Source organism: Moschus berezovskii, chromosome 15, assembly GCF_049115385.1.
Source record: "Moschus berezovskii isolate FMDL1 chromosome 15, NW_MosBer_1.0, whole genome shotgun sequence".
NCBI lineage: Eukaryota > Metazoa > Chordata > Mammalia > Artiodactyla > Moschidae > Moschus > Moschus berezovskii.
This window is the reverse complement of record NC_142474.1, coordinates 54,407,237-54,422,552: the sequence shown is the minus strand read 5'-3', so window position 1 is coordinate 54,422,552 and position 15,316 is coordinate 54,407,237. Positions and strand designations below refer to the sequence as shown.

General features: G+C 37.0%; 1 protein-coding gene across 3 annotated transcripts in view; it reads right to left on the bottom strand.

Annotated features, from left to right (window-relative positions):
• The window catches only part of MINDY3 (MINDY lysine 48 deubiquitinase 3), an 84,384-nt gene that overhangs the window by 19,194 nt on the left and 49,874 nt on the right, over positions 1-15,316 (bottom strand). The gene's annotated exons all lie outside the window — the stretch shown is intronic.

Sequence of the window (15,316 nt, the reverse complement as noted above, 5' to 3'; positions counted from 1 at the left end):
GAAATATCCAAAAGGCAGGTTTCTTTTTCTTATAAAACTTATTCTCTATCATGATGAATTTCTTTAAAAGTAAGCCACATTACAACTTACCAAAAAGAAGCACAAAATTCAAGGTTATCCTGGATTCTTCACAAAGCTTTACTCCACATATTTTAACCATTATGAAATTCTACACTTAACCAACATGAAACTAGAATATAGGCTCTAATTGTTTTCCTCTATTCATATATCTGGTCCAAGCATCTGCCTATAATTGTGTTCACTCAGACAAACCTCATCAGAAATCAAGTTTCCCAAGCTTCCCATTTTTACCATCTTGATTCCTTTTTGAGGAGTAGGTATAAAGGGAACATATCTCAACATGACAAATGCTATTTATGACAAACCCTCAGCCAACATAAAACTCAATGGTGAAAAGCTGAAAGCTTTCCCACTAAAATCTGAAACAAGACCAGGATGTCCACTCTCAGTTTTTCTAATCAACATAGTATTGAAAGTCCTAGCTACAGCAATTGAATAAGAAAAATAAAGGGATTCAAAATAAAAGCGAAGAAGTAAAATTGTCATTATATGCAGATGACATATATGTATAAAACCCTGAAGAGTTCGTATAAAAACATTTTTTAATTTTTTTAATTTATTTATTTTAATATTTTATTTTATTTTTTTTAAGTAATTAATTTATTTTTTATTGGAGGCAAATTATTTTACAATATTATATTGGTTGGTTTTGCCATATATTGACATGAATTCGCCCCGGGTTTACGTAAGTTTCCCCTCCTGAACCCCCCTCCCGCCTCCCTCCTCCCTTTATCCTCCCTCTGGGTCATCCCCTCACGCCAGCCCCGAGCATCGTATAACATGCATCAACCCTGAACTAGTGATTCGTTTCACATATGACAACATACGTGTTTCAATGCCATTCTCCCAAAGCATTTCCCCTAAAGTCAGGAACAAGACAAGGGTGCCCACTCTCCCCACTACTATTCAACAGAGTTCTGGAAGTTTTGGCCACAGCAATCAGAGCAGAAAAATACATAAAAGGAATACAAATTGGAAAAGAAGAAGTAAAACTTTCACTGTTTGCTGATGACATGATCCTCTACACAGAAAACCCTAAAGACTCTACCAGAAAACTACTAGAACTAATCAATGATTACAGTAACGTTGCAGGATATAAAATCAACACACAGAAATCCCTTGCATTCCTATACACTAATAATGAGAAAATAGAGAAATTAAGGAAACTATTCCATTCACTGTTGCAACGAAAAGAATTAAATACTTCGGAATATATCTACCTAAGGAAACAAAAGACTTGTACGTAGAAAACTATAAAACACTACTGAAAGTAATCAAAGAGGACACTAATAGATGGAGAAATATACCATGTTCATGGATTGGAAGAATAAATATTGTAAAAATGAGTATACTACCCAAAGTAATTTATACATTCAATGCAATCCCTATCAAGCTACCAACGATATTTTTCACAGAACTAGAACAAATAATCTCACAATTTGTATGGAAATACAAAAAACCTCGAATAGCCAAAGCAATCTTGAGGAAGAAAAATGGAACTGGGGGAATCAACCTGCCGGATTTCAGGCTCTACTACAAAGCCACAGTCATCAAGACAGTATGGTCCTGGCATAAAGACAGAAATATAGATCAATGGAACAAAATAGAAAGCCCAGAGATAAATCCACGCACCTATGGACACCTTATCTTTGACAAAGGAGGCAAGAATATAAAATGGAGAAAAGACAGTCTCTTTAACAAGTGGTGCTGGGAAAACTGGTCAGCCACTTGTAAAAGAATGAAACTAGAACACTTCCTAACACCATACACAAAAATAAACTCAAAATGGATTAAAGAGCTAAATGTAAGACCAGAAACTATAAAACTCCTAGAGGAGAACGTAGGCAAAACACTCTCAGACATAAATCACAGCAGCATCCTCCATGACCCACCTCCCAGAATATTGGAAATAAAAGCAAAAATAAACAAATGGGACCTAATTAAAATCAAAAGCTTCTGCACAGCAAAGGAAACTGTAAGTAAGGTGAAAAGACAGCCTTCAGAATGGGAGAAAATAATAGCAAATGAAGCAACTGATAAAGGATTAATCTCCAAAATATACAAGCAGCTCCTACAGCTCAATTCCAGAAAAATAAAAGACCCAATCAAAAAATGGGCCAAAGAACTAAACAGACATTTCTCCAAAGAAGACATAAAGATGGCTAACAAACACATGAAAAAGTGCTCAACATCCCTCATAATCAGAGAGATGCAAATCAAAACCACAATGAGATACCATTTCACACCAGTCATATAAAAACTTCTAGAACTGATAAATAATCAACAATACAGCAGGATACAAAATTAACATACAGAAATCTGTTGCAGTTCTTTAACAGTGAAATATCAAAAAGGAAAAGGAAAAGAAAAAAACCCCTTTTAAAATCACATCAAAAGTAATAAAACACTTAGGAATAAACCTGGCCAAAGAAGTGAAAGACTCATATGGTGAGAACTATAAAACACTGATGAAGGAATCTGAAAATGATTTAAAGAAATAGAAAGACATCCATGCTCCTGGGTTGAAAGAATTATTATTAAAGTCTCTGTACTACCCATAGCAATCTACAGATTTAAAGCAATCCTATTAAATTACCTATGACATTTTTTACAGAACTAGAACAAAGAATCCTAAAATGTATATGGAACCATTAAAGACCAGAACTGCCAAAGCAATCCTGAGAAAAAAGAACAAAGCCGGAGGCATAACCCTCCCAGACTTCAGACAATACTACACAGCTACAGTAATCAAAATAGCATGGTACTGGTACAAAAACAGACATATAGATCAATGGAACAGAATACAGAGTCTAGAAATAAGCCCACACACTTGATTTACAGCCACATATAAATCAGTGAACTTAGAATACTCACCTCAATACCACACACAAACTCAAAATGGCTTAATGACTTAAATATAAAACATGACACCATAAAACTCCTAGAAGAGATCATAGGCAAAACACTCTGACATAAATCGTAGCAATGTTTTCTTCGGTCAGTCTCCCAAGGCAATAGAAATAAAAGTATAAATAAACAAATGGGACCTAATCAAATTCTTAAGCTTTGGCACAGCAAAGGAAACCATAAACAAAGTAAAAAAGCCATCCTGAAGAATGGGAGAAAATATCTGCAAATGATGCAACTGACAACGGCTTAATTTCCAAAATATCCAAACACCTCATACAATTCAAAAAAAATAAATAGATCAAAACTACAATGAGGTATCACCTCACAAAGGTCAGAATGGCCACATCATTAAAAAGTCTACAAATAACAAATGCTAGAGAGGGTGCACAGAAAAGGGAACGGTTGTACACTGTTGGTGGGAATGTACATTGCTACAGCCACTATGGAGAACAGTATGGAGATTCTTTTAAAAGCTAAAAACAGAGCTACCATATGATTTAGCAATCCCACTCCTGGGCAGATATTTGGAGAAAACCATGGTTCAAAAGGATAAATGCACCCCTATGTTCACAGCAGCACTATCTGCAATAGCTAAGACATGAAAGAAACAAAGATGTGGTATACACACACACACACGAATATTACTCAGCCATAAAAAAGAATAAAATAAAGCCATGCGCAGCAACATGGACTGACCTAGAGATTATCATACTAAGTGAAATACACCAGAAAGTCAAATACTGTATGATATCAATTATATGCGCAATCTAAAATATAAAATAATGAACTTACTTATAAAATGGAAACAGACTCACATAGAAAACAAACCTATGATTACCAAAGCGGGGAGGGGATGGGGGAGGAATAAATGAGGAGCCTGGGATTAGTACATACAAATAACTATATATAAAGTAGATAATCAACATGGTCTACTGTACAGCACAGGGAACTATATACAGTATCCTGTAACAAACCACAACGGAAGAGAATACAAAAAAGAGTGTATATATTTGTATAACTGAATCACTTTGCTGTACAGCAGAAATACAACAATGTAAATCAACTATTCTTCAATTTTTAAAAAAGTGGGATATAAATGTTAAATAGAATTTAAATTGCTATTTCTCCATGGAAACAAATTTTTAAGAAATGTACTAAATAACTTTTGTCCTAATCATCTTGCCCTTAGTTCAAAGATGAAGGAATAAACTCTTCAGGGTCAGTTAGAGTAGTTCTCACTTGACCACTTCTGAGCACCTTAATAGTATGTTCCATTCAATGGGGAGTAGGTATCAAATGGGTATGGGAGTCAAAACAAGGCAATATATACAAGCCCCTACACAGTTTTAATGTATTAAATGATAAAATAATTTTTAAAGATCTGTTACTTTATAATGTACATCTGGTAATGTACAATTATTTCCCTTTTACCATCCCTTGATACCAACTTTTAGGGTCTCCTTTTCCTGCATTTAAAATAAAATAAAATATAAAATAAAATATTATTTTATAGATAATACACATGTCAAGGGCCATGCTTTCATCTGGTTGAACTTTCAATGCCTTTCTGATTTTATGATCCAGTCCTTTTCTGCTGGATACTTGGATTGTGCATAACATTTTACCATAACCACTGCTGTACCAAATAAACTGGAACATGTGATTTCATATGTGAACAGTCATATCTATAGGACATGAACAGTTGCATCTGTAGGACAGAGTTCCAGAGCAGGATCACTTAGCCAAAGGAAAAAGGCGTTGTAGTTTGGTACTACAGATACTACCTGATTCTTGGGTTAAATCTGTTCATTTAACGCAGTCTGAACAGTATTTCTTAATGCTTTCCTTTCTCTAATGTATCACCAGTAGAGCCTTAGCTCTACAGTCACCTTTGTATCAAGGCTAGGATTGTACTGTCGGTTCTCAGATTTAGGGAGCATTTAACAGCATTGAATGAGATGGCTGGATGGCATCACCAACTCGATGGACATGAGTTTGAGTGAACTCCGGGAGTTGGTGATGGACAGGGAGGCCTGGCGTGCTGTGATTCATGGGGTCGCAAAGAGTCGGACACGACTGAGTGACTGGACTGAACTGAATAGCATTGAGACTATTGTTATTATTATTCCTTAGCTAACTTTACCACTCCCAAACCTTAATTGCAAACGTTTCTATGTGTATTCCAGAATAAGCTTTCGCCCCCTTAACTGTTTCCAACTCTTCTTTCTTTTTTCAATTGTCCCCTTGAGAACACCTGTTGAAATTTGTGGAGGAGCAAAATCACTGAAACTCTGGCAGAGGAAAAGGTATACAGCTGTAGATGAGATCTTATGCAAAGGGGAGGGTTTAGAGGCACAAGACGAAGATAAAGTCATTCTTCCTACTCACCACCTGTTGCATTTCAACCTTGTTTCTAGTAAGTGATCAGGCAGAATTTGAAATGAGTTTTAATACATTACTTCAAAGTTTCTAAATATTAATTAAAACTGTGATCTAAGTAGAAGGAATGGGCGTAATGTTTTTCTTGGTAAAAAACAAACAAAAAGAATCATTTGGAGGGAAGAGGTGGCAGAGAATATAAATGAAGCATCTTTTAAATCTTTCTACAAAGTGAAGTTCTGGGAAATTGCCACCGTTTATAAAGTTTGGGGAACAAGAAAGATTCCAGTTCTAGCCAGAGGAAAAGGTTGGCATCAAATTCTCTGACATTAAAGATTTCAGAAAATAAGGGAGTGTGAAAAGAATTTATTAACTACCCGATGCCTCATCTCTAACTTTCAAGTGCTACAAATAAAAAAATACTATGCTTATGTAAAAAAAAAAGAAAATTAAAGTAGACTTAATAAAACATTCACTGCTTATCTCTTGCCTCTGGTTATAAACATATAAACAATTTAGGCTTCAGAAAATGTGTGCTTAATTCTTGTTTGAACAGGCATGGCCTAATATAGAAACGTCAGATGAAGCCTGGGCAAAGTCCTGGTGTACTCTGGTTTAACAAGTGTTCATCTGGAGTAAGGGTTGGCAAATTTTTTCTATGATGGGCCAGACAGTAAATATTTTAAAAGGCTTCACAGGCCATAAGGTAGCAAGATAAGACAATGCATAACAGCAGGATAATATAATACATAAACAAGAGCACCCGGTTGTGTTCCAATAAATATTTCACAAAATAGGTGTAGGGCTCAATTTAGCCTGTGAGCCATAGTTTACCAACCCATGATTTAGAGAATATATTATATTCCCCCCATCTCAGTGCTCTAAGATGTAGAAGCATGCCTTCTTTTGACATATCTGGGGATATAATGATGTCTTAATCACCTTAATAAATTTTACAAAGAAGGTACTTTGGCTGTCAGGCGAGATAGAAAAGAGGGTAGGAAATTCTCACTAGCCGGAATGGAATCATCAAAGGCAGAAACGTGTGCCTGAGCACAGCACCAGGGAAACCGAAACAGCTGAACAGGACGGGGAACTGAGAGCGATGGGGAGGGGTTAGGCGGGGGAGTCAGCTCTGCGAGAAGAGTGAACACGCAGTTTGGAGGGGATGGCTAAACACCCAAGTGGAGCACATGGCTGTCTTAACACTATGACATCCAGGGGCTGCCAGTCGTAGGCCTCTCTCAGGCCAGCAGAAAAAGGTGATGAGGACTAAAGGAGATCAAAGCTGGAGAGTCTGCCAGGCAAAATATGGAAACAGGTGAAAGGAGATTATGGCAAAGATGTCAGAATGGAGTATTTCCAAAGAGGAATTTAGAATTTCTTGTTTGACGTTTAAAAGTTGAAACAAGTATCTCAAAACAAGTATCTCAAAAGCTATGAGGAGACAATGAAAAATCCTCAGAAATAAACTACCAAAACAGAAATTCCTTTTTCCTCTTAAAATACAACCCAGTGGTAGTGGTCAGGTTCCACATAATAAAACCATCAACTATAACTGTCATTGCTAGTGAAGCAAACTGTGTCTTGAACGATTAAGAGAAAAAAATCTTGTTTTACTCCTTTGGTTTCAGTGATATACTAATAGCTAATCTGCCAAACTCCTTAGGAATTAATTGTTCTTAACTCATATCACTGATTTTAAGATGTGTTTATACTACAGGGGGGGAAAGAAAAACACAAAGCCCCCCTACCAAAACCACAAAAGATTACAATAAATTCTAAGGAAAACATTCCAAAAGTTTTCATCCATAAATTAAAAACAGTCTTCTAAATTGATTGTTGGCTTGCTTATTCTGAGTGTTTACAATGCTTTTTAGATTACTGTAGAAAAAGATTTCTTAGTTAAAGCTTGTTTAAATTTAGGTAATGTTTATAGATGAAATCAGGTCAAGTTACAAAACCACCTTCTATTCCCATTAAAGTGCTTCATGCTGAACTTCAAACTTTTAACTTTCTAATTTGGTTTAAAATTACAAACTCGAACACTCATTTTTACCAATTTATTTAACTTCAACACTTCTTCACAAGGTTCCCTGTGTAAGACCTGGAGTAGGAAGGCCCATTTAGTAATTCTGGCGATATGGTAATATTACATATATTTCATATCTGCACAGCAAGTTTGAACAGCAAGTGTAGAATTCCATTAATTGAGAAAGTCCTTTTCAACCTTAAGACAAGATATTTTAGTGAGATATAGCTGCCAAATTTCTTTCATTGCACATAAAGGAAATGATTTAACTAGAAAGGATAATATAAAATAGAACTCTTATGTAAAAACTGTATAAATGTGAAGAACAATATGAAAAGGATTCTACCCTTAGATTTTCTATATCTAAGACTTAAATGTGGCAATAGTTTTTAGACTACATATTTAACATATTTTCCCCATATAACTACCTACATACCCATAATGTTTTGAATACCTGTCAAGCCTATTAGATGAGATAAAGACATCACAATCTATTGGAAGAGAGAAAAATATGTTCCTATATGTTCCATGAATATTATTAAAATTCTCCTAAAATTACTTTCTAAAATAAAATTCAAACACACATATCCCCCATCCTCAAAAAACTGCCGAGTTGCAAATAAATAGATTCCAATGATGTAATTCCAAATTATCTAAGGCAGCAAGGATAACAGTGAGCACTTTTTTTTCTTCCCCAGTTGCAGTACTTAGGAGAAAATTTCAGTGTGTACTGCATCCAAAACTCTTTAAGGTACTCCCACAAGAGAATCTAAACATAAGAGTCAAATATTTTAATTTCTAATTAAAATATCATCAACATTAATTTTATTTTAAAAGTAGTTCTCTACATTAGTTAAATATAATCGGATGCTTTAATCACAGAACTGTTATGGCAAACAACTCCTTCTCAGCCAATTTACTGGTCAACAGAGACCACTAAACAATATGGCTTTTAAAGTTATCTGGCTTCATCCAACTTTCCTTAACTGGCAAAGTACTATAAGAGAAGAGGAAAAAAAAAACAAAACCCTGAGGTGTAATGGGACTATCTAATATCCTAGAGTCATGAAATGAGTATCTCTTTTTCGTGTAGCTCTGTCTGTCCACCATAAACCTTTTAAAATGTTGTAACATTAGCCATGCTTCTAAAATACCTACGGAAATATAAGGAAGGCCCGTGTTCAGTGTGGTAGCTAGATGTAAGTATGTAGCTCATTACCAGAAAGGTCTTTAAAGTTTATTTATTATACCTTTCTTCATTATCAAGAGCAATCTGCTGTCATGAGTAATCAAAGAACCCCTGAGAACCTTATCTATTTTCAGGAATGATCATGCACATATAAATTACATTCTAGCATGCAGACAACATTTTATAGTGTTATTAGGAATCCTTCCACACACACACAAAGTTAACTGGGATATAATTTCCCTTTAGACTTTAAGTAAAATTTTGCTTTAAAAATCACTTTATGTTCCATATTGACTTTGCTCATTACTTAAGGAAAATAATTTTGGAACCACTAAGAAATAAGATTTTAAATCAGTTATCAAGTGCTCTCAAGTAGGGAATTCCCTGGTGCTCCAGCAGTTAAGAAACCACCTTCCGACTCGGATTCAATCCCTGGTCAGGGAACTAAGATCCCATATGCATCGAAGCAACTACTGAGCCCACACACTGCAACAATGACAACAAAAGATCCTGCCTGCCACAACCAAGACCCGATGCAGCCCAATAAATAAATAATTTTTTTTTTAATGCTCTTTCAAGTAGGTAGGACAATGGCCTTTTTTCTTACTCTTCCATGATTGCTCAAACATGCAGCAGTCCCAGCTACCCCACAACAGCTCACTGCTGTGTGCTGACCTGTGCTGTGTCAGTGGAAAAGTCAGAGTAGGAAATACACAAGCAAAGCCCTTCAAGATTCTTTCTGCACAGAAACATACACTCTAAATGTGTAAGCAAAACCAGGCAATGGAAGGAAAGTCTTCGATATGATGCGCTGCGATCCTTATGATAATTCATATTAACACTGGTTGGATTCTTTTTCTCCCTATCACTATGACTGTACCACTCACTGCAGGGATCCCTCCAGCCTTCTCCACTGCTGCTGCTGCTGTGTCACTTCAGTCATGTCCAACTCTGTGCGACCCCACAGACGTCAGCCCACCAGGCTCCGCTGTCCCTGGGATTCTCCAGGCAAGAACACTGGAGTGGGTTGCCATTTCCATCTCCAATGCATCAAAGTGAAAAGTGAAAGTGAAGTCGCTCAGTCGTGTCCGACTCTTTGCGACCCCATGGACTGCTGCCTACCAGGCTTCTCTGTCCATGGGACTTTCCAGGCAAGAGTACTGGAGTGGGTTGCTTTCTCCGAGCCTTCTCCACTGCTTTATGCCAAAGAATTCATCCCTCAGGCCTAAGTTGTCCTGCTCTCCTGGACATCTAGAATAACTTCTGGTTTCTCTTGTTTACTCTGAAGAACTGGGCCAAGAAAAGCTCTTTGCCCCTTTAACTACTATATGTCATGAAGGAAACCGCTAATACAAGTTGTTACTCTCTAGGCTCATGGATACCTACAAAATTCAAGAAAAATGATTATCTGGCTTTTTTAAAAATGGTAGATGTTCATATTATATCAAAAACCAGTCTGATGGTCAAAAATTCCTCATTTCTAGGCTAAGACTCTTTATATCCTTTAAACAAACTGAAACTCTGTGACATTACCTGGCCCCACAGTAGCCCAGGGTGGTAGATAGTACAGTCGATGTCCATTCCTTGCACTTCCCTGTGAGAGTATAATCACTGCTTGTTGTCATGGGATCTGCAGTACCTCTCTGTGGCAGGGGTCTACTCCTGAGCCCCACTGACATCACGGTTTGATTTGGTGCCACTGTTGGCCAAAGAAACAGAAGAAGAAGTGACATCCTGCCAGCTCCTGGAAGAAGCTGTGAGAGCCGCCTGTGCCCGTGCCAGGAGAACTGCCAAGTCCTCACAGCAGGAGGCAGGCACATGCAGGACACATGCAGCCACCCTGCAAATTAAGAGAAGCTTCAGGGTGCGTGTCTGGGGAGAAGGTTAGAGTGTGCCTCAGCACAGCAAGAAGAGGGTGCTCTGTCCTCAGAATTTAAACATAGTAAAATGGACTTGGTCAAATTCTTCTTTATCATTGTCATATGCAGGCAGATCTAGATGATTTCAGTGGTCAAATGCCTGCTCTGGCCTGGGGTGACTGTTCTCACTGTCCCCACCCCACCCTTCTTGAATACGGCTGTGTGAACTGTTCAAACTTTAGGATTGGTTGTGACTTCAGGAAGGTGACAAAAGGAATTAAACCCTAACATCCTGGCTGAGGTTTTAGTCTGTTTATGTCACATGTATAATATCTGCTCGTCCTGTTCATCCTTGACCTGCTTCTTCCTCTTCGATTCCTCCGTGCTACCCATCGACATGAATTTGAACCACAGATGCTGCACAGGAGGAATCTCCATACACATATATCACTTCCTATGCTTCCTGTGAAAACAGAAGCCTAGAAAGATGACTGACACTCTAGTCCACACTACACTGGTCATTTAAACTTCGTAGTCCTGGATTAGTATAAGTGCAAAGTAAGGCACATCCCCGACCCTAGATCCTCCCACATCCTCCTTCCTTTTCTACTATTTTAAACAAGGTTTAACTGTGAAAAATACTGACAGTACTCAACTTCTAATACTCTGTAAGTTTCATCACAGCTTCAAAGAGAGAAGGCTGTTCCACTTCCATGAACAGGTTTTAGATTCACGACCTAGACACTCATGGTTAGCCTTTCATATCAAGATAAGCATGGGACGGGGGAGCCTGGTGGGCTTCCGTCTATGGGGTCGCACAGAGTCGGACACGACTGAAGTGACTTAGCAGCAGCAAGCATGCATAGCTTATCAAGATAAGCATAGTATAGCGAGATGTCAGAAGAGAAATGATTATGCCAGCTGGTGCTATGTCTAATCCCAATTTTTGCTTCCATCTTATCTCCTAGCACAATGAATAGTTCAGCCATCATGAACCAACTATTATTCTCCAAATACAGGGCAGAGCTTCACATCCCACATCTCTTTCTGCTTACTCTTTTCCCAAGCCTAGAGTACATTCTTCATTTTGTCTAAGTCTAATATACATTATGTCCTTTAATTCCAATACCATCTCCTCTGCACACACCTCTCCCCTCTTTCAGTCTCTAGTTCACCCTAGTGTAATAATTTGTTTTCCTAAGGGACAGAAGTATTTAAAAGCTCAGTGAACAGAATTCACGCTGTAGCCAGGAGGTGTTATTTCTCACTGGTCCCAGACTCTAAAATGTAGACGAAACTAGTATTTATTTCACAGGGTTACACTGAGGCCTGAATGAGGAGTGCACATAAGATGCTGACCATATAGCTCCCATGGGATCACAAAGAGTCGACATGACTGAGCAACCTTCACTTTCACTTTCATCATACATTAAATATATGCTATAAGGCCTTTTTTGCAACCCACTCTATTTGCCACAATTATTTTCATCAATTCTAGATGGACAGGTAGAGGTACGGACTTATCAATGCTGATTCTAAATGAAAACTCATAGCCTTTACTCCTAACAGAATGCCTTTAGGCATATATCAGCAATACTGTATCTTGTATGGACAATTATTTGGGTTCTAATGTAACAAAAAGCTATAAGACACAAATTCAAATGGAAAGAGTTTACTAGTTTCAGTAAGCTGCATGATACCATGGACATGACTGAGATAATTAATAGAAAAAAATTCATAAAAACAATTAAAAAATGTGGCAATTATGATTTAAACTACAAACAGTAATATTTTAGCTCTTAAATCCATTTTCCTTTCTGAGGCAAATAAGGCATGAAATTTAAACAAATGCACAAAACTCTTAAAATTTACTTAGGATAAATGGATGGGATGACTAAACCGTATTAATATATAGCAAAACCATATTACAAAATGCCCAACTGTGAATCTAATTATATTCCAAGTCCTAAGACTTTTATCAGTAATGAAAGATACATAGAAGTGAATTCTAAGAGACATAAAATCTATAAAGCCTCATTTTGCTTCTTTTCCTTAAAATTGTGTTAATACATGTAGAGGAATGTATTCATGATAAAGTAGAACTGTTCAACTTTTGAACGCCCTAAAAAAGGTTCTAACATGTAACTGCAGTAGTCCTGCTAATGTTACACCAAAGAGTAAGAACACAAAAAGAGCATGCTCTGTATAAAGAATTCTATCTCGATTCCCAGTAACAGATACCACTGTAAGAAGAGTCAGCTCATGCAGGAACAATTCAATGTTTTGTTTCTCCTTTGCATTAAATTCAGTTTCTCCATATACTTTGCATTTAAACAGAGATGTGTTTTCATGTGTACTTATCTAAAAGGAAACCTGTTTTATCATAGGGAAGGTTAAAGGCAACACTCTGTACACAGTATACAAGGAGTCCTTTTATAACCATAAAAGAGAACAAAAAGGAATGTAAAACTCATCTTTGTGGCTTCAAAAGAAAGATTGAAATGGATGACCAAGGAAATTAGTCACTGATCTTCTGAAGATGAAGCTAGATGTCACAGGTAGGTTCCAACTATTTTTATGTTGAATCAGCAGCTTCTATCCCAGAGATTTAAATGCACAATGAAAACAAAAACACTAAATTTATTTGTCTATCATTTTGTAGATATAATTCTAATGATATTAAAGTATCACATTATCAAATTTAGAGCATCATCTTGAATCTGTTGAAAATTAGCTCCACAGTTAGTTCCAATTCAAGAAGAAAATATGAAAGTGAGCCAAATAATTTTAATCTGAGACCACAAAATGTAAAAAAGGAAGTTAATGAGCCAAAGGGAAAACTGATGATTAAAGAGAAGAAAAATCAAGAAAGTTCCAGAAAAACATCTATTTCTGCTTTATTGACTATGCCAAAGTCTTTGACTGTGTGGATCACAATAAACTCTGGAAAATTCTGAAGGAGATGGGAATACTAGACCACCTGACCTGCCTCTTGAGACACCTGTATGCAGGTCAGGAAGCAACAGTTAGAACTGGACATGGAACAACAGACTGGTTCCAAATAGGAAAAGGAGTACGTCAAGACTGTATATTGTCACCCTGCTTATTTAACTTATATGCAGAGTACGTCATGAGAAATGCTGGGCTAAATGAAGCACATACTGGAATCAAGATTGCCGGAAGAAATATCAATAACCTCAGATATGCAGATGACACCACCCTTATGGCAGAAAGTGAAGAGGAACTCAAAAGCCTCTTGATGAAAGTGAAAGAGGAGAGTGAAAAGGTTGGCTTGAAGCTCAACATTCAGAAAACAAAGATCATGGCATCCGGTCCCATCACTTCATGGGAAATAGATGGGGCAACAGTGGAAACAGTGGCTGACTTTATTTTGGGGGGCTCCAAAATCACTAAAGATGGTGATTGCAGCAATGAAATTAAAAGACGCTTACCCCTTGGAGGGCAAGTTATGACCAACCTAGACAGTATATTAAAAAACAGAGACATTACTTTGCCAACAAAGGTCCATCTAGTCAAGGCTATGGTTTTTCCAGTAGTCATGTATGGATGTGAGAGTCCTAAAAATATACTGTTCATCTCAAAAAGAAAAAGAAGTTATTTCACTGAATAGAAACAATTTTCTCATCCATCCTCAAACCATGAAGACAGACTTTTAAATGATTATTTATGAATACTCAAATTTTTTTATTCACTCATCTGGAGAAAGAATCTGTGTATGTATGTGTGTGTATTTAAGTTGATCAGGCCAAAGAGCAAAAGTAAGTTCTTCTATTTTTGTCTCCAGATAGGATACTGCAAGCATTAACAGTTATTTCTTGATTTCAAGCTTAGGGCTCTATTGAATTCTTATGATAAAAGACAACTTAGCATATTCAGCTCCATTTCCCCCCTTTATCAAGTATCAACATGGTTACCTCAAAATGTGAAATAAATCTTCAGTGTATTGTGCTAATTTATTTCATCTGTTTAACAAAAATCTATAGAGCACAAACACTGAACCTGGCACTATTCTAGGTGCTAGAAACAGGAAGAGAGAAAATGGACAAGAATTCTGCCATCATTGAGCTTACTAGTGAGATAATACCTAAAACAAGTAAGTAAAATATATGGTATGTGCCTGGTAACCAGAATATATTAAAAATCTTACAATTCAGTAAAAAGCCAAACAGCCCAATTCAAAATCAGGCAAGGGACATGAACAGACAGTTCTTCAAAGAAGATACACAAATGGTAAAGAGCACATAAAAAGATGATCAACATCATCAGTCGTTAGGAAAAGGTAAATCAAACCACAACCACCACTTAACACCCACTAGGATGGCAATACTAATAATGGGACAGTAGCAAGTGTTGGCAAAGATGTGGAGAACTGGGAACGCCTGTTTACTGCTGGGAGGAATGTAAAACGGTATAGTTGCTGGGAAACAGCTTGGCATTTCTCCCAAGATTAAACTGCCATATGACCCAGCAATTCCAGTTCTAGACTGATACCATATTCTCAAAAGAATTGAGAATAGGGACTCAAACAGGTCCTTGTGTAGGAATGTTCACTACAGCACTATTCACAATAACCACAGGTAGAAACACACATCCACTGATGAGCGGACACATAGTGTTACATACACACAATGGAATATCATTCTTTCAGAAAAGGGGCTGAAGCACTGAGACATGCTAAAATAAGGATGAGCCTCAAAAACATTATACTCCAGACACAAAAGGTGATATGCTGTATGATTCATTTATATGAATGAATTTACCAGTATAGGTAAATTCATCAAGACTGAAAGCAAACTGGTGGTTGCTAGGATTCCAGGCAGGAAGAAGAGGGAGTAACAGCTAAAT